Genomic DNA, 14,534 nt, shown 5'->3' with positions numbered 1-14,534 from the left:
GAAGTGCAAAGCACTCTGTCTTATAGGGTAAATTATTTTTGACTATCTCTGCTCATGTCTCCCCAAAGAATTTTGAAAACCCAGGTATACTCTCACACATTTTTGGGTCAATACCTGAATTTTTATCACAAATTCAAATTGTTGAAAAGGGTTTAATTTCTGGTTATTGCAACTATGGACATTTTAAAATAAAATAATTACATCCCTCTTGGAAATGCATCAAGTTGAGTATAAATACCAGAGCACTCACCTGTGGTCAATTCATCTATGACAAAGGAGGCAAGAATATACAATGGAGAAAAGACAGTCTCTTCAATAAGTGGTGCTGGGAAAACTGGACAGCTACAAGTAAAAGAATGAAATTAGAACATTCTCTAACACCATACACAAAAATAAACTCAAAAGGAATTAAAGATCTAAATGTAAGGCTGGACACTATAAAACTCTTAGAGGAAAGCATAGGCAGAACACTCTGACATAAATTGCAGCAAAATCTTTTTCGATCCACCTCCTAGAGTAATGAAAACAAAACAAAAATAAACAAATGGGACCTAATTAAAGTTAAAAGCTTTTACACAGCAAAGGAAACCATAAACAAAACAAAACGACGACCTACAGAATGGGAGAAAATATTTGCAAATGATGCTACTGACAAGGGATTAATCTCCAAAGTATACAAACAGCTCATGCAGCTCAATATCAAAAAAACAGACAACCCAATCCAAAAATGGGCAGAAGACCTAAATAGACATTTCTCCAAAGAAGATATAAAGATTGCCAAAAAACACATGAAAGAATGCTCAACATCACTAATCATTAGAGAAATGAAAATCAAAACTACAATGAGGTATCACCTCACACCAGTCAGAATGGCCATCATTAAAAACTCTGCAAATAACAAATGGTTGGAGAGGATTTGAAGAAAGGGAACCCTCCTGCACTGATGGTGGGAATGTAAACTTGTGCAGCCACTATGGAAAACTATATGGAGGTTCCTCAAAGAACTAAAAATAGACTTGCCATATGATCCTGCAATCCCACTCCTGGGCAATATATCCAGAGAAAACTGTAATTTGAAAAGACACATGCACCCCAGGGTTCATTGCAGCACTATTTACAATACCCAAGACAAGGAAACAACCTAAATGTCCATCAACAGAGGAATGGGTAAAGAAGATGTGGTACATATATACAATAGAAAATTACTCAGCCATAAAAACAGAGTGAAATGATGCCATCTGCAGCAACATGGGTGGACCTAGAGATGATCATATTAAGTGAATTAAGTCAGACAGAGAATGACAAATATCATATGACATCACTTATATGTGGAATCTAAAAAAATGATACAAATGAACTTATTTTCAAAAGAGAAACAGACTCACAGACTTAGAAAACAAACTTATGGTTACCAAAGGGGAAAGTTGTGGGAGGAGGAATAAATAAGGAGGTTAACATATACACACTACTACAGATAAAATAGATAATTAACAAGGACCTACTGTATAGCACAGGGTTCTCTACTCAGTATTCTTTAATAACCTATATGAGAAAATAATCTGAATAAGAATAAATAAATAAATAAATACCAGAGCAATTTGTTATCCACCACCATCAATTAAAAAATATTAACAAGCTCTTCAAGAGTCAGTACTTTTACATTGTTCCTTTTTCTTCTTAAACTGATGTTTTCATTATACTTAATCATTCACTTCTGCCACTAAAATAGGTACATAAATGAAAATGCATTTACTTATTTCACTTGGCCATCAGGGTCTAGGTACTAAAATATTCTTCCACATTGACTCATCATTATCATTATAAGTCTTGATGAGACATTATTAAAAAATAAAAGTTAAATTTTATAAATGCTTCATTATTGCTAGAATTATATAGTATCGGCATTAAATCCATTTTCAATGTCATTTTCATAGCTGTAGTGCTGAAAACATTTGTTGACATAAATAAGCAGGTAAGAATGAAAATTTTGCTATACACTGTCACTCAAATCCACAAACTCTAAGTTATATGCAAATACCACTAAGTGATCTATGATCAAACATTTTCACGATGAGCTGAAAACTTGTTGAGGATCTCCTTCAATTTTGTGGAAAGCAAAATATTAGAAAACACATGACTTGCAAAAGGATTTTTTTTTTTAAACCTTTACCCAGATACTGAACATATTCTTCTTCAGTTTCCAGGAAAGAAACTTAAAGGAATTACAAAGACATATCAAATGACTATTAATTATATCAGTTACTCTTTTACTTGAAGGTGTGTTGCACTAAGCATGCTAATATTTTATACACAATATACTGAGAAAGATTCATTTAAAACAAAGTGTTTCATTTCAAAAGTTCTTTGCTAATACAATAAAATATTTTTAGCTCATTTCATGCTTTAAATATATTTTTGTCAACATTCGAAGATTCAGGCTTAGCTCACTGAATTGAAAAGAATGTCCACCATATAAACTAAATGGCAAACAATTCCTCTTTGTCAAATCTACCAGTCCAGTCGGACTCCCCCTCTCCCTGAAAAATGTGTGATTTCACTTTTCGGTTCAAAGGAATGTCTTAATATGTATTCCATGACAACCTTCTCCCTATTGTATTCTAATTGTAAAATAGAGAAAGATAAAATCATTGATAGATAGGTCGATAGACAGAGCAAAGAGCCTAGCTAAGAATTTGTCACTTGGACAGAATAAGAAGCCACCACTCTCATGGAACTTTGTAGGTGATGGGGATGGAAAAAATGATGTGATTACATGAAAAAATTCCAACTGTTCTTTACTTTGGTGCCCAGGAGACATTTATATATTAGGGCAACGTTTATTTGTTCAGTAAAGTGGGAGAAGGTGATTAAAAAAAGGAGATGGTACAGGAGCACCAGAATGGCACCTCAGTCCCAAGCCTGCATTCTCAGTCTGGGGACTGAGTACACGTGGAAGCTGAGGATCTAGACTTTGATTCCTTGTAAGTTTTCATGCCTGTATTCATGCTCAAGAGAATGGTGCCCCGTGTGAATACTGGTGTAGAAGACTCAATGAAGAATAAGATCCCCTGCTCTCAAGGAATGTATAATCTAGAGAGGGAGGCATGCATTTGTCAAGTTGTTCAGTGAGCACACCTTTGGGAATAAAGAAAAGACTATGGGCTCTGCTTTCAAAGATCGTGAAGTCTGGTCATGGGAGGAAGAGAGACAGAGATGCTATGAGAGACCAGAGACAGGGCAATATGTGAGATGAGGAAGATTGTTTCTTGTTGGGCGCCTACAAAGGAGGTTATATAGGATTTGGCCAGGACAAGATGGAGCAAGAACATCCCATGTGACAGATATAATAAGAAATTCAGGGGACAGATAAAACAAACAGAAATATATAGTAGATGTCAAGTGGACAGACTTATGGAAAGTAGGGCTGGAAGAAGAAGTATGACTATGACATTGAAGAGTCTGATGTTTATTCTAAAGAAATTGGTATTTACAAAATTGTAGAGTTACTGTAGAACTAGTACATAGCACATATACATAGCACAATAGTACATATACATTGTAGAAAACCTAAAAATTATTTTACCACCTAGAAACCTTCACTATCATTAATATTTTGTATATATTCTTCCAAACTTGCTATACATACTCATATTCCCAGCACCTAGAATAATACCCTGGAACAGAGCAGGTACTCAATAAATAGTTCCTGAGTAAATATTTCTGAAACTAAAAGTTTTTTACATGCCGTTTAAAAAAATTTTTTGCATAATATATATTATAAAATATTTTCATGTCTATAAATGTATTTGTACACAATCTTTTTAGTGGCTGCCTAGTATTTTATTGTAGGGATATGTGCTTTCCATTGTCACGTAATTGTTACCAAGTTTTAGCTATTATAAACAATAATGCAGTAAGAAATTACTATAGCTTATAGAATTTAATTGGTTGAAATTATGCATGTGTGATTTATGACGATTTCTGAAAGACTGTACCAAGTTGCACTGAAACCGCTGTTCCTAAAATGTGTTTTTTAGCCCTAAGTTCAATTATTTTGTATATTTTTTTAACTTTATCAATAACAAAGGTGAAAAAATGGATCAAACTATAAGATATTTTTCTTTGCTTTCCAGTTAAGGTTGAATATTTTTCTCATGTTTATTGCCATTTTTTGTTTCTTTTTTGAGAATTCCTGTTCTTTTGTAGACAGGTTTTCTGTGAGGGAGGGAAGTAACACAGTAAGAACTGCATTTGAAAAAGAAGTACTTAGGGGAGGAATTCAGGATGAATTGGAGAAAGAGCAATCAAGCAAAGAGAAGGCTTAGCTGCCGAAACAGCAAAGAAACGTTTCTTTAGAGGATTATGGGTATGAGGCCCTGATTTAAGGGTGGAAAAGTGAGGAGGAGAGGAAATTAAGGCAGCATTGCACTCTGCTTTTTCATAACCTTGACCGGGAAAGGAAGGCAATGGGAAATTGTGTTAGGCTTGGGGACATCTAGGCATGTTTGTGGGCTCAGGGCATGAGCTCCATTGAGAGGAAGGAAAGGGAAGGGAGCCCGCATGATTGAGTAACTACCCAGAGGAGGTGAGAAGGAACAGTACTGGAGGCAAACAGTGGGTTTAGTTCCTGGAACCAGGAGGAAAAGAGGCGTAGGTGAAAATCCAGAGAAGAACGGTGATGATACGTAAGGTGAATAGGTTGGTGCTGTATGTGATAATATAAAACAAGGCAGCATGTGGTAAGTCTAATGAACAGAACGAACAGTGCCTTGGGAGCCAGCCGAGCAAACTCTCCAACTGGCACACAGCATGGGTGACGGACTTATGGAAGTTTTAGTGTTGCAGCCGGGCCTTGATGGGTGAGTTTCTGGGGATGGGGCATTCTGGTACCAGAACAAATGTCAATAAAGGCCCTGAGACAGTAAATCACTGCAGGGAGGGTCCAAAGAATGGAAAATAGAGGGCTCTGGAAGGTGGAGAGGGCCCCGGGAAGTAGAGGGGGAAACACCCCAAGGCTTTCATCACCATGCCTAACAACCAGGCCTGCACTTAGGACTCTCAGACGTATTTTCACAGACACCGTGGCCTGCAAACCTCTATCCGACCCCGTGATTATTATTCTTACGTCACAGATGAGGAAACTGACGTCCAGAAGGCTGCATATCTTGTCCAAGATTACCAAGGGTAAAGAGAGGAGCCAGAACCAGAGCGTGGGTCTTCTGATTCCTGGCACAAGGGTTTATTTTTTAGCTTACCCTAATGTCTTTTATTTGACTCTGACGCAGTGAGAAACCTCTGAAGATTTCAGGGTGGTGAAATCAGGGCTTGCAGATGATATTATAAAGCCAAATATATTATTCACTTTCAGTCCTTTGAAAGTTCTCAAAGAATAGAGTAGAACTTTGCCATGACTGGCATATTTTTATCTAGTTCAAAGGTTCATCAAAGTCTGTTACAGATTAATTAGTTAACGTTTGCTTGCGACTGTGTAGGTAAACGGAGCAACCTAATTATGTCCTCAGCATATCAAATACTGCAGCTCACTTTGCCTAAATCTAATTTAGCTATTTATACACTTTCTAAAAATAGAAAATTGAGAATTATCCATTATCCAGAACTAGTCATTCAATTAACAAGGAGATAAATACTAAAGAGCCTGATTCCAATCATCAGAAAATGAGGGCACCGTGAGATCAAGGACATGAAAGCCATGTAGTGTCACAGCACACCTTGGCAGGAAAGAACTCTGCTCCCCTGGGGTAACTGGCATTTTTTGCCACTATAATCTCTGTGCTGGACGCATTACACTCTTAATCTTTGCCCACTCTCTGGGGCATTACAATTGTTCTTTTACAGATAAAAAACCGAGGCTATCAACAGATCCATAACCTACACAAAGAGGTCAGGATGTGATTCGAACCCAGACCTGTCACAACCCTATGTGCCTATTCACTGCACTTGAGTAGCCATCCCAGTCCCCTTAAAAGAGAGAAAGGGTTCCATTTAGTGTGGCATGGCCCTAGTTCCTATTACTTGAGCACATACCAAAAGCATAGCCTATTTCTGGCCATTCACCTTTGTTGACTAACACAGACAAAATGAGAGTTTTGTTACTCACAAAATGTAAATAGGTAACCCCACAGAATTCAAAGTAAGAAATAAATGACTTTCTCTTTTTTGCAAATCACAAGAGAGGATTTGGCTATGTTAAAAGAAATCGGGTGAATTCTTATGGCTTCTTCTCTTCTTAGGTGTTTTCTATACTTGCCACCTGATTGGGTAGAGGCTGGAATTGACAGGTGAGGAAATGTAAATGTAATCAGTTGCTATGTAAATGTGATACTTCTGTTAAGTGCATGCTAACACCCTCTGATTTCTCCCCAGGGCTCCCTGCACACTTGGAGTCTGAGGAGTCCTAGCACCAAGTGTTTCAATGCCAATACACTGAGGGATAAGAACTTCCAGTAGGGGAATGATAAATAAAGATCCTACTTACTCAGCCAACTTGCGGAAACTAAAGACTTTCATAAAGTTAACCCAACTCTTGGGGAATATAGAAGAAGTAAGACACAGAAAAAAGACATGAAGGCAGATTTTGGAGCCAGACAACCCGGATTCCAATGCCAGCTCTGCTATGTTCTAAGTTGCATGATTTGACGTCCATTATTGAACTGGTCTGAGGCTCGGTCTTTTCATCAGCAAAACAGGCAATAGATCTGCTTTACACAGAAATGGTAGAATTTACATGGAGTAATTTATGAAAGCCCTTAGTTCATTGCCTGACAGGTAGTAGAGACGTAACAAAGGTGGATATCCCTTTGGGTAAATCCAAAATCAATCCTTGAAGAAATCAAGTTAGAAAAGGAATTTTAGCAGATTTACAGTAACTCTGAAAAAATTCTTATATCTCACAAGGCGGTGGGAATATAAGGTGGTGACCTGCTGATATAACTCATGTTAATAACACATAATACAAAGGAAACATATAAATATTTTTACTGTCAAATAACTCATAAAGTTCCAGTTATAGATTATGTAGGTAACAGTAAAACAAGCACAGTGGTTTATCTGAAAAACTTACTATTTTGTATTCCAAATCGATTTGAAAGTACAGTATTTTATAATAGTATAGTTCCTTTAAAACGTAACTATTCTCAGCAGCAACCGTTTCCTCACCTAACAAAATCTTCAGTTTCAGTAAATACTTCCCATTACACATTAACTTTTACCTCCTACTGAAAAAGCAAGGATGCTAGCTGACTTTCATGACCTGTAATATCAGAAGAGCGAAAAATGTTCTGGAAAGGCACAAAGACCTAAATTTCCACTTCCTGTTTCTCAGGTTAGACAAACCACAATGACAGCATCAATTGGAAATAGATCTGGAAATCAATGAATATAATAGAAAGATTAAACTTGGGCTGTAATCCTAAATTAAGGTAAATTACTAGTTATAAAGAACCTTATAGAAGGTGATAACAGAGTTCTCAAAATGACCTCTGTGGTGTTTTAAAATTTCTTACTTTAAACTGGATGATCATTACCTATATCCTTTCAGTAGAGAATAAGTTATTGTTTTTCTTTTGATCCTAATTTTTTAATAAAGGGATAGTTTGTTAGGAAAATACTCATTTCTGAAGTCTCTCTTTCTTACCCTTTATAAGAGACTTAGATCAAGATTCTTAAGGGCATAGAAAGAAGAGAATAACAATATCATCACTGTATATGCAGAAGACTAAAGGCCCTGATAAATCACATCAGCGTTAATCTGGGTGAGGCAACCCATTTTAGTGACGGCAGAAGATATATTGCGTATTCTATATTTCTATATATATTTATAATATTATATAACTTATATTTATAATATAATATTGTATTATATTATAAATATAAGTTATATAATTATAAATATAGATTCAAATTTATCACATATCTATATATTCTACATAGAGGATGAAGGGAAGAAAATTGTGGTGACAGAACTGGGTATTTTTTAAGTTATTTTTTAAACCCTTTAGCATCATACCAAACTTTGAGGTAAATGTACCCTTGTAGGGCCCCACTCTATAAATTTAAGAAATGATTCATCCTATTTATTCTTCTGATTTAACAATTTAAATAGAAAAAATCAAAATGTATTAATACAGCAATTAATGTGCTATTTTTCTGCAAAGAGTGAATTTGTGTGTAGATGTGCTCAGTGCAGTTCAAAAGTAACACTTGTGAGAAAAAAATATAAATTTATTCTGTAGACACTAATTATATAAACTTACTGACTCTTTTTTTTTAAGAGGAGAATGAGACTTGGAACCTATAGTGAATAAAGTGTGTGATCTCTTCAATGAAAGACCATGACTCTTCCAACATACACAAAACAGCTCACAACCTTGACCCCAAACTGTAGCCCACTGACATTCTTGTTCTTTTAGGCAGGTTGCTTGCCCTGGAAGTCTCCAGGTTTGGAGAAGGCTCTCAGACATGGATTTCTGCCACTTACCAGTTGGGTTACCCGAGAAAAATAACTAAGTCATTCTGGGTCTCGGTGACCTCATACGTAAAAATGAACACAATGATTCCTAAATGTTATAGGTCATTATGGAGGTTCAACATAATGCATTAAGTAAATATACGTTGTAAACTGTAAAGCACTCTAACAATTTCTTTTTTTAAGAATATTTATAGCTGAGCCCCACTAGGCACCATCTAGTCAGTAACTCTTGGTGATCCTGAATGAGAAAGAAGGGTTAACAACATGAGGCAAATGTAAATCTCAAGTTTTATTTCAAATTGAATAATTTTGAATACCACAGCATCTAACAGAGACGCGTAGGTCTTCGAAGTTATCAGTTCTGCCTGACTCTTCTTGTGGGTTCTAAAGCTATCACGGTAGTGGTTCTTTTGTTTCTGTCTCCTTTTTTTTAAGATTTTAATTTTATTTTATGACTTACAGATATCAAAATAATAAACCTTAAAAAGAAGATATATAATGTAAAAACGTATCAGCAATTAACTCTAATACTTTAGATTATGTCAGAAAAAAAGTTTTCTGAATTTATCATCCTACAGGGGGAGTCACAAAAGATTCTCTTTCATTCTTAACATTAATGATTTAAGGGTCAGTCCCAGTCAGAGGGAGAACAGAATATACAGCTAGTAAATAGCCAGGGGTAAATATGTAAAGAAATAAGTCTGGAACGAAATGGACCAACACGTTAAAGCTGTAGGAGGGATTGTTTCTGAGCAGTTGAATAGTTTTGTCACTTGGTTTTTCTGTACTTCCTGAGTTTTCTGTAATGTGTACGTTTCACTTTCATGGAAAGAAAAAAAAATCTACAAACACTTAAAGTACTTTATGAGGGACCATGTATACGTTCAGTTCTGCATGTTGCACAATTTTAGAAGGAACCCTTCACATCCAAGTCTATGTGAAGGGCCCACTCTAGTTGTAAAGGGCACACCTGTGGCAACCCAGAGACAGCATTGGAGACAGCATTGGAAAGTAGCATGGTGCCTGGCCGAGCATGACAGACAATATAAAGTTCTCTACTTCAGGAAGTGGCCCGCAGACGTCTGAAGCCACTCCTCCTTGAAAAGTCCTCCTATTCGCTAGTTCCTACGCGGCCTAATGGCAGGTGTGGATAAGGTGCCTTCTGTTTATCAATCTCCTGCAATGGAGAGAATGGTTGTCCTGGGAAATGAATGTGTGCTATTTCATTGAATTGTCACGATAAGTCTGGGAAGTAGACGCCATCTTTTATTTTACGCGTGTGGATCTCAGGTGATGTGGTGAGGCAGCTGGCCTAAGGAGGAAGAGGTATGAAGGAGCCCCAGCACCCCGAGAGCAGAAAGCAGACCTGCCCCGGGAGGCCTTCGTTTCTCTCATGAGAACCCTTCTTCTCTGCCTCCTCCTCCGAGTTGCATTTTTCTATTCACCCAACCTCTAGATTTTTATCCCCTTGATCTGGTGAGACCCTCTATCTTATATGTATAGTTTCTCCAAAGTATCCTACAGAAAAGAGTCATTTTATATTCGAGTTCTTACAAAATCAGTCATGTCATAGGGTTCCCTCTCAGTGACTTTGCACTGAACAGAAAGGTAATTTAAACAACTGCCCTAATGTAGCCCAAATATTCCTCCCTTCCTTCTCTTCTATGTACCATTCCTCTTACCTCGGGTTAAAAATTGGCCATCAAACCTATAGTGTCTCTTTAATGGAGGCAGCTTGAGGCCTGTGCCATGAATCCAACTGGAAAACAGTGCAGGTACACAGAACTTACCTGCAAGTGTTTCTGGAATACATCCAGGTTCACTAAGACTCAAAGTGTATGACTTTTTTATGCCCAACTCCATGGAAACTGCCTGCTTCTGGACTATATCTGCTCCTTAGAAATGCTGTTTGGATAATTAATTAGGTCTACCCTCCCCTTCCGGCTACCTTGACAGCCTGCTGCCAGAGTTAATAATTAACAAGGTGTCACAATACCTTTAACAGTCGCTCAATTCTTTGCTCACCTGCCTCCCTGTCTCTTCCCGCTGCTTCTGAATTGCTTAAATTCCCCTGGGACACAAGCTCCCTATAATAAATCATGACACAAAGGCACAGGCTTTTGTGGCTCTAACTGAAATTCACAATTGGGCAAGCCCAGGAGGCAATCACCTGGCCATTGCCCTAACCCGCGTGCATCCTCGGTGCTGCTTAAGCACAGGTGAGCATGAAGTTTTAATGAGGCCTTAGCTGCAAATGCATTGTGCAATTACTGTTAAGATGGGTGAACATTTGGCCCAGAAAGAATTGCATTTTAAGCAATAGGATTTCCCTATTAGCTGTCCCCAGCTATTAATTCAACCAGTTTGTTTATACACTTTGACAATTGTTCATGTGGAAGAGACCTGGGGATTTTATTTGACCACAATTTCATTCTAAGCTAACAGCATGATATGGTTGCTAATAAAAGTTAATGTAAGTTTAGGCTACATTAAGTGAATAGTCCAAATAAAGAAAGGCAATACCCCCACTATACTTTACTCTTATAGGTACCTGGATCTTATTTTTCCAAACCAAAATTTGGCAGGTACGATTATGCCTGTAGAGACTCTGGCATGGAACGTTTGAAAACATAACTATCCTTAAAAATTCAGGATGTGTGGCTGGTATATATGAAGAACGTCATTTATTTATTCGTTTATTTCTTTGTTGCAGCAAATATCCATTCAATATACACTCTATGCTGGCTTTGTTCTAGATTCAAGTGTAAGGAAGAATCATTCTCTGATTCTAAGCATTTTTGTTCTCCTATGAGGTGCAGACAAGCAAAGAGGTGAAATACGAATTGGCTTTGGGGGTGAGCAGAGTCACTATGAAAGAAGTACACGAATGGGGCATCTACTACAGCCTTGCAGAGTCAGGAAAGGCTGTCCTGAGGAAGCGATGTCTATGGGGGAACCTAACAGTTGAATCGAGGTGTGAAAAATGGAATTGCGGATGAAGGGTGGTGGAAGGATGAGGATGGAAGAGTGACCCAGGAAGAGTGAACAGGACTCAATGTGGGTACAGCAGCCAGAGTGTGAGAGCAAAACTAAGGCCAGAGAGGTAAGTGGGGACCAGACCACTCAATCTCTATGTTCAATTGGAAAAACAAACTGATAGACAAATATATAACCAAAACAAATTTAAATAAGCATGTCACGGACAATAAAGAAGATGTGTGTACTAAGTGCTATAGCAACATAGAGGAGTCAGTGGCTAACCGCCTGGAGAAAGTAACAAAGGAGGTGATATTTGAGCACAGTTTTGAAGGGTGACAGCCTGACCACATGGGAAAGAGGAAGACGGTCCTTCATGCAGAGGACACAGCCTGTGCAACGGTACAAAGAAAGATGGGAGATGAGACTGCAAATCAGGTTATGTCCTGATTTGACAGGCTGACAAGACATGGAAATGAATTTTAATGTCACCCACAGGAAATTAGAAACCAACAGAGGATTTTAAGCTCACGTGTGGTGTTTCAGTTTTCTATTACTGCATAACAAACACTTCAAAATTTAGTGGGTAAAAATAATAGAAATTTATCATTTGTAATGATTCCATGGGTCAGTGGGGCAGTTCTCCATGTAGGTTCAGCTGGAGTTTCCCATGCAGCTGCATTCAGCTGGGAACTCAGCTGAGGCTGAAAATCCAAGACACCTCACTCATGTGTGGGGGCCTCATGCTGACTGCTGGCTGCAGCACCTCACTGCCCACAACATGGCCACTCTTCCTCCAACAGCCAGTTCTAGACCATCCTCCTCACTGCATGGTGACTGGATTCCAAGTGGGACAATTTCTAAAGGACAAGCTCTGATGTGCCAGCACTTAAGCCTGCAATTGCATTGTGTGTGATGATATATGATTGGTCACAGCAAGTCACATGGCCAATCCCAGAGCCAATGGAGCTCATGACTACTCAAGGGCATGGATACCGGGAGACGTATTTGTTGAGAACCCACCATAGTGACGGTTTGCTACACATGTGAGAAAGATACCTTCCCACAGTATAGAGGATGGTACGAGAGGGTTAAAAAAAAAAAAAGGACATGATTTAAAGCGATTATTATATTCTGGGAAGATGATAAAGAGGAACTATACTCAAGCATAAAGAATAAAATCAAGACAAGAACCGTCACTGGAGTAGCATAAATAAAACCTGGTGATGTGTTTGATGTGAGGGATTGGGAGGGGGAGAAAGAGACTGAGAATAAATAGTTTAGTTGTAGACATTTAGTAGAGAGTTATACATAATCAGTCTGGGGGCATTTTTAAAAATATTGACAGTGTTTTGGGAATGATAGCGAAAGCCTAGGAAATACATCAGATCATGAAAATAAAAGAATAGAGAAGAAACCCTTAAAAGAGATTAAGGTGTATGGTTAGAAACATAGAAACCAAAAGAGAATAGTGTCACTGGGGAACTCAGGATAAAAATCAAGAAAGAGAGAGATCAATGTCAAATTTGAGGTCAAGTAAAATAAAGATGAAAATTTGTGATTGGTAATTAGGAGGCCAACGATACCCTTTGGAGTTGGTGGTTGGGTACTTGGGGATAGTAAATAAGTCATAGGAATAAATGGGATATAAAGAAGTGGCGGCACCAATCCAGCTTAAACTTTTTCTAAGATCCTCTGACCCCTACAGCCTCTAGTGGCTAAGTTAGTCTTGCCCTCATGGCTCTGTGAGCATCAAGATAGACCTACCCACCTGTCCATCCACCAGATGTCAGGCTGCTTGGGATGCAGTACAAAGGTCATGTGCCCATAGGCATCCCATAGCTGGAGGATTAAGCTCTCACACTGGTTATATCCCTGTCACAAGATATCACTGGGAATAATCTAAGCAACTGTAGTTTAATGAGAGAGAGGAGGGAAAGAGACAGAGACAGAGAAGCTTCTCAAAGAGAAAAGCAAGGACTATTTCAAAGTCAGAGGGATTATATAAATTACTAGTGGGTTGATATGCTTGTCATTTACAGCTGGAATCCATGGTGACTATTATATACAATAATCAGTTTAGAAACTCGTTAAATGTCAGGTTGGGGACATATGGAAGCCATATTGCTGGGTACCAGCATCTTTTATAAGGCAAAATTCCAATTACCTAAAAAATCATTCCAACTGTGACCAAAATTCTGCTTATGAATGCTCTGTTTTATTTTATACAAAAGTCTTAATATCCTACAAAGTTAAACTCCAGGCCATGGGATAAACAAGGAATCTTTATTCCTTCTTGATCCCACGTTTAATGTAAAAAGTTGCAAAGACCCACTCAAAGTGTGTTTATAAATGTATTCACATATCACATGAGCCTCCCTGACCCTTGAGTTCTAGGTGCTTTTGGTTCACAGTCCCCGACCCTTGCACGTTCTAGGTGCTTTTGGTTCACAGTCCCACGACCCTTGGTTTTAGGGCCTAAGGTCTTCCCTCATACTTCTAAGAATCCCCAAGCAAGGAGAGAGGGAAGTTAAACTCTGTTCATGGATCCCTTTACCTTCGGGGCCTCTGCTTTTTCTTGTCTGTTCTTTGTTCTGCTGCAACTGATGCCAGTGTTTCATTCAGCCACCGTGAGTTTTTCGAATATCTCAAACCACACACAACCTGTAAGAATACAGACTTTATTAAGATTCCCAGGCAATGAAAGATGGAGGATGGGTTTTTACACAGCAGCGGTCTCAGAATCTCTTTGTCTTTTGTGGCTTCTCTACCTTCTTCCCTTATTCTCATGACTAGTCTTCATATTCTTCCCTCTGTTTGAGATGAAAAATTAATCTGCATCTTCTCTGGTCTCATGCACGGAACCCACCTCTGATGTCTCCACTTGTTCTCACTTCCCCAAGCAGGTTTCATCTAGGTAGTTTCCCAACCAAGATACTCTCTAAGAGGAAGTCTGACGCCAGCTACTGGTATATCCCCCAACCCTCTTACATAATGAATTGTATCTGTTCAAAGTCTGGTGATCATATGCTTGAGTTTTTCCAGTATAATTTGAAATTTCGTGCAGTAT

The 14,534-nt window shown here is 38.2% G+C and overlaps 1 long non-coding RNA gene across 1 annotated transcript; it reads right to left on the bottom strand.

Annotated features, from left to right (window-relative positions):
- Positions 1-262: 262 nt before the first annotated feature.
- LOC132437220 (uncharacterized) lies at positions 263-14,051 on the bottom strand. Its single transcript, XR_009521976.1, has 3 exons — positions 14,022-14,051; positions 1,503-1,542; positions 263-342 (listed from the first exon to the last, which is right to left on the bottom strand). It is a non-coding gene; the product is annotated as an uncharacterized lncRNA (long non-coding RNA).
- Positions 14,052-14,534: the final 483 nt, after the last annotated feature.

This window comes from Delphinus delphis, chromosome 14 (assembly GCF_949987515.2).
Source record: "Delphinus delphis chromosome 14, mDelDel1.2, whole genome shotgun sequence".
NCBI lineage: Eukaryota > Metazoa > Chordata > Mammalia > Artiodactyla > Delphinidae > Delphinus > Delphinus delphis.
The sequence above is the reverse complement of the archived record's forward strand: the minus strand, read 5'-3'. Positions and strand labels throughout refer to the sequence as shown.